The sequence below is a fragment of the Dipodomys merriami genome, unplaced genomic scaffold, assembly GCF_024711535.1.
Source record: "Dipodomys merriami isolate MVZ:Mamm:240054 unplaced genomic scaffold, mDipMer1.0.p SCAF_20, whole genome shotgun sequence".
Classification (NCBI taxonomy): Eukaryota; Metazoa; Chordata; class Mammalia; order Rodentia; family Heteromyidae; genus Dipodomys; species Dipodomys merriami.
In genome coordinates this window covers 21,739,576-21,745,763 of record NW_027203382.1, presented here as the reverse complement: position 1 = coordinate 21,745,763, position 6,188 = coordinate 21,739,576, and positions in this window count along the sequence as shown.

The window sequence follows — 6,188 nt, the reverse complement described above, 5'->3', positions numbered from 1 at the left end:
CTTGTGATCACAAGGTCACAAAACCAGGTTGATAACTTCCTACAGAGAAACTGACAGAACAGTGTACTGTCCTGAGCTCAAGCAGAAATGGTTTGTGACCTTCCCACCTACATATGAAGGACTCACCCCATTTCCTAAGGCTGGCAGATGCTATCTGCTGAGAAAGGGTTATAGCACCTGCTAAGGGCTGGACCAGTTACCAGGAACATTCAGCCAAAAGAGAAATCGGAGGTCACAATTTAGTGTGAATAATTTATCTTGTTACAAGTGACCCTGATTCCCCTATTACCCTGCTTTGTATCCTCAGTACTGTGACTGCAATCTGATGTCTTTCCAATCCATTCTTATATTTCCAGGTGGCTTGAGGCTTCCTGGAAGAGTGATTTTTTTTAAGGTGGTTGTATTTCAGATCTTGGTGACATTCCTTTCTTCCCCGAGACAGGTTCATCAATCACTGGGAAATGTTTTGCAACCTTAGGGCAAATGTATTTCTCAGAGGAGCAGCCTCCACCCCAATGCTGCAAGGCAAGGCCAGGTCAAGAAAGGGATTGGGAAGCAGCCAGCCCTTGTCTTCCAAAATCTGCCATCTGGGAAGTGAATGTGGTCACCTTCTGTTCCCATTGGGAGCTGTACACACTGAAAGTGTCCTGTGAGTCTGGATCCTGAGCCTGTGGGTTTCTGCCAGCCTACTGTTCTTTGGAGAAGAAGGGAAGTTTTATAAACTACATATTCTTTACTTGTGGAATCCAGAGAAGCCTCCAAGTTGATTGAATGTCTAAGATCTAGAGTTCCCCCCTCCTCTCCCATCCGGGGCTACTGTCAAACTATTATTTCATGCTGACGATTCGATTTCTTCACTTGCCTGAAATGGATTGACATAGCTTATGTTTGAGAGAGGCCTTCTGGTTGTAGGATAATTCTTGAACAATGTGCCTCTTGACCCTGTTATGTCTTGGAAGGACAGAGTAGATTGTCATGACCGCCTCGACCAGCAAGGAAGACGCGACACCGAACTCTTCTCTCTGCAGTTTATTCAGGACCTTTGAGTAATCTTCTGACCCCAACCCCGGGGAGAATTCCCCACAGCCTTAAGTACCCGCTGGGTAGCCAACCCTGATACGCCACGCCACGTGGGAACCACCAATAGGTTCAGGTGCGCGGAAGCAAGCCAGATTCTTTGCCTTAGCCATATAAGGAGTTGTTTACCACAGAGAGCACTAGCCATTGGGAAGGCGGAGGGCGGAAGCCGGCGCCATCTTCCAGGTGCGGCCTCTCGCAGCTCTCTACAGTTCCCCCTTTTTTGTTTAAAGAACACAGATGAGAACAGAGGTCTGATCCCTGTTGTGCAATGCAAGGACTGCATACAAGCCTTCTCCCAGAGGGCGCCTTCTCTAGGGATGACTCAGCCTGTCCATTGATTCGTTTTTCACAAGGACGGGAAAAGGCGAATCGAACCCGTGTGCAATCAAACATGCTCTCCTCGAGGGCAAAACTCATGCCTCTCGACTGCAGTACTTTGGCTTTGCAATCTGTGTTCATTGTTTTAGGGTGGCAAGCCACGCTTGGGGGAACTGACCTGCTCCAATGGCTGTAAAGGCTTGGATAATCATGGCTGCACTGCGACGCTGAGAACCTCTAATTTGGCAAATGCACCACAGACATACCAAGGAGGCTAACACCAGGAGGCCTGTCAGGGCTCCCAAACCCGCCCACTCCTTAAGATGATTCATAGCAGCAGAGATCCATGAAGATAACCCCTCTGCCAATCCGGCATCCACTCGGGTCGAGTTCACCATGACGATGGCAACCCTGAGCTGTTCCATCAGGCTGTTGAACTCCCCAGTTCAATTACCTAAAAGATAACTAGACAACTGTTTAGACAAATTTGCAGCGTTTTTTGAATAGGTTTTTTCCTGGGCCTGAACTCTGGGCCTGGGTGCTGTCCCTCAGCTCTTCAGCTCAAGGCCAGCGCTCTACCACTTGAGTCACAGCGTCACTTCCGGCTTTTTTCATTTGCTTATATGGTGCTGAGGAATCGAACCCAGGGCCTCATGCATGCAAGGCAAGCGCTCTACCACTGAGCCGCCTTCCCAGCCCCTCTCCTTAAGATGATTGGGTCATAGCATTAGGAGCATCCACAGGCACAGGCACCCAACGAGGCATGTGGGTAACTAAAGCATATTTAAACTTTGAGGCATTCCAGCATTGGGTATAAAAGCAGGTTTCATTACTGCACGAGGTAAGTTCTTCCATACTCACAATGAACAAAAATGGGGGATACACGCACACAGGGGTAGGCCTGTGAGTAACAGAAGATTTAGGTTTAACACTTTGGCCGATGCACCCCGTAGCAGTTGCCACAACACCAGTCACGGTACCAGAACCCGAAGAGGCTGTAATCAAGGAAACAGTTATGCATCATGTCGTACGGGCATCGGTCTCGGGAACACGGACAGGGTCCCCCATCTCGGTACTGGTCTTCCCGGTTGTACCATCGCAAGGATGAGCAGGAGGACCATCACCCCCCGCATCTCGTGCCTCTTCACACTGGGCTTTTCTAGTGAGGCGTTCAGGCACCCACACCGGATCTTGTTGGTCCTGAGGAAAAACACAAACAGAGCCTCGTGCCCATGTCAGCACAGGATCGGGCCCACGCCAGAGCCCTGTCAAGACATCCTTCCATTTTACCATCCCTTTTGCTGGGCCATAAGGTTCATTATGTCTATCTGCTGCAGACTGACCCTGAGCATCCAAATTTAAAAAATTAATAGTAAACAAAGCAAGAGAAAGTCTTTCCTTTGGGGTACGGCCATGGCCAATTCCTCCCTTTTGTTTTTGTAGGCACTCTTTTATCGTGCGGTGAGCACGTTCCACAATGCCTTGGTCTTGGGGATTGTAGGGCAAACCATGTATAAGTTGCACCTCCATTTAATGACAAAAGGAGGCAAACTGTTGTCCTGTGTACGCAGGTCCATTGTCAGTCTTAAGTTGATAAGGTTTTCCCCAGGCTGCCCAGGCCTCCAAACAATGGGCAATAACATTGCGTGCCTTTTCTCCAGCCAAGGGCGTGGCATGTATAACACCTGAGCAGATGTCCACAGACACATGTACATATTTTTGGTGTCCAAACTCAGAGATGTGAGTCACATCCATCTGCCAAACTTTTAGCGGGAGCAAACCCCAGGGATTAACCCCAACACTAGGTGGATGCTGATAAATTACACATCGAGGGCAGTCTAATATCACCTGTCTTGCATCGGCTCGAGAAATTTGAAATTTTTGTTGTAGTGCTTTTGCATTAACATGAAATGTTTTATGAAAGGTTTTGGCTCTAAGACAGAGCTAATAAATACCCATTCTTGTCGGGTCCATTGATCCACTACATCATTTCCTTTGCCCAGGGGTCCTGGCAGGCCCGTATGAGCCCGAATATGCAAGGGATAAAAGCAGGATTTTCTCTGCCAAATCAACTGTTGTAATTGTTGAAATAATGGACCAACCGGACTGGAACTTTTAATAGGTCCGGCAACCTCTAAAACCTTGAGAGCATTAATAACATAAGCAGAATCAGATATTAAATTAAAAGGAAATGGGCATGCTTCAAAAACTTTTATAACAATTTTTAACTCTACCATCTGAGGAGCACTGGGCTGAAACTGGTGTTGTACCGATCGTTGTGCCTCAACCATGTATACACCACATCCCGTTTTTGAGCCATCAGTAAATACATTAGGGGCACTTACAATAGGTTGAGAAGTCGTTACCTTAGGAAAGATAATTGGGTGTTCCTTAAAAAACCCCAAAAGGGGATGTTTTGGAAAGTGGTTGTCTATTTGTCCAGTAAAGCTACATTGTAAAATAGCCCAATCATCTATAGTAGCACACAAGGTTTGAACTTGATGGCTGGTGTAAGGAACTATAATGGTAGACGGGGCAATTCCAAAATACTGTAAGCATTGTTGAATTCCAGATAGTGCAACACCAGCCACAGCAGTAGGGTAATATTCAATGGACTTGGCCGGTGATATTTTCGGGTGAATCCAAAACAATGGGCCTTCTTGCCACAACAACCCAGTAGGTTGAGAAAAGGTAGGGAGTATACACAGGGTAATACTCTTGTCTTCCTGTATTCTCTGTAAGCAGGCATTTTGTAATCTCTCTTCTACCTTATGTAAAGTCTCTCTTGCCTCTTTGGTTAACCTGTCTAGGAGAATCCAAAGCGGAGTCTCCTTGTAACATAGCATAAAGGGGTCTCAACTCATAATTTGGTAGCTTTAAATAGCTTCTAACCCAATTAATATCTCCTAACAATTTTTGAAAATCATTTAAGGTTTTTAGCTTATCTTTTCTCAACTCTACCTTTTGTGGAGTAACGCAATTTTTACATATTTTTGCTCCTAAGTAATCAATAACCTGGTCCTGCTGTACCTTTTCAGGGGCTATAAACAGTCCTCTGTGCTTTGGCATCTCAAATCCACATACGCCTTTTCCAGCATATGTTTACTCTTTGCTGTTAGTAAAATATCATCCATATAATGAATGCATCTCAATTTGGGATATTTTTGTCTAATAGGGGCAAGAGGTTCGTCCACATAAAGTTGGCACATAGTAGGACTATTGGCCATCCCCTGAGGCAAAACTACCCACTCATATCTTTTATCTGGCTCCTCATGATTGCAGGAGGGAATAGTAAAAGCAAACCTCACGCTGTCTTGATCATGTAGGGGAATGAAAAAAAACAATCCTTTATATCAATCACAATAATGGGCCAAAAGGCCGGCAGGGAAGAAAGCAAAGGTAGGCCTCGTTGTATGGGGCCCATAATTTGCATCTGGTTATTGATGGCTCGTAAATCGTGTAACAAACGCCATTTTCCAGACTTCTTTTTAATAACAAAAATAGGTGTATTCCACGGGGATACTGATAGTTTAATGTGTCCTTGGGTTAGCTGTTCCTGTACTAATGTCCTGGCAGCAGTTAATTTTTCAGAGGAAAGTGGCCACTGAGGCACCCACACCGGCTCCTCCATTTTCCAGGATATGGGGATCCCTCCCCCAGTGGCCCCTAGGAAAAACCCAAGCCCTGCCTGTGGTTTCTCTGGTACACTTTAATAGGCTTCTTGTTCCCTCGTAGAAATTTACCTAGTCCAAAACTGGGGTGATAACCCATACACACCATCATGTCATGTGATTCAGGGGAATAGTCATTACTTAATTTAAATCCCATTTCTTTCATAAGGTCTCTGCCCCATAAGGAAACCAGGAGCTCTAACACATAAGGCTGTATTATACTGGAATGTCCTTCTTCATCACTCCAGTGCAGCTGTCTCGCACTCATGTCAGGGGCCTTAGCATATCCCAGACCTTGTAAGGTTTGGGAAGACGCTTGTACAGGCCATCCTGATGGTCAATCTTTTCTGGCAATAATGCTCCTGTCTGCCCCAGTATCCAAAAGGCCCAAAATTTTCGTATTATCAACACTGAGTTCAAGAACTGGTCTTTGGTCCAAATCAAGAGACAGGAATGTTAAGTCTGTTCCTGTGGATCCAAAACCCCCCTTTCCTCTTAGCTTGGGCTGAGCCGCAAAATGGTCATGTAAACTGGGTAAAATCAAAAGCTGAGCAATTCTATCTCCTGGGGAGATGGCTAAAATTCCTTTAGGAGATTCAACCATAATCTTTACAATTCCAGTATAGTCTGGGTCAGTCACACCAGGATGCACCTTAAGGCCCCGCAGAATTTTGGATGACCTCCCTATCAACAATCCCACCGTGCCAGGCTCAAGGGGTCCTTGGAAGTCTGTGTCAACTAACTGGACCCCCATTCGGGGAGTTAATACGAGTCTGGTGGTGGCACGGAGGTCCAGTCCTGCTGAGCCCGCAGTGGCTCTCCGCGGTCCTTGGGGTGCCGGAGGGTTAGCCACTGTTCTGGGTAGTAGCTCCTGTCCTGGTTCTCGACTGCCCCATATATTTGCGGGCCCTGAGGGCGGGGGCCCTGCTGCCCGTTTTTTGAATGGGTTCTTTCCTCCTGGGCCTGCTTTAAGGTTCGACTGTTGATGTCTTTCACAGATCGGCATTCACCTGTCCAGTGCTTCCCCTTTTTACATCTAGGGCATAGCCCAGGCTGCTTAGGCTGTTGTCCCTTTCCTGTTTCTATCACACTTCCTCTTTCAGGGCAATTACGCTTTAT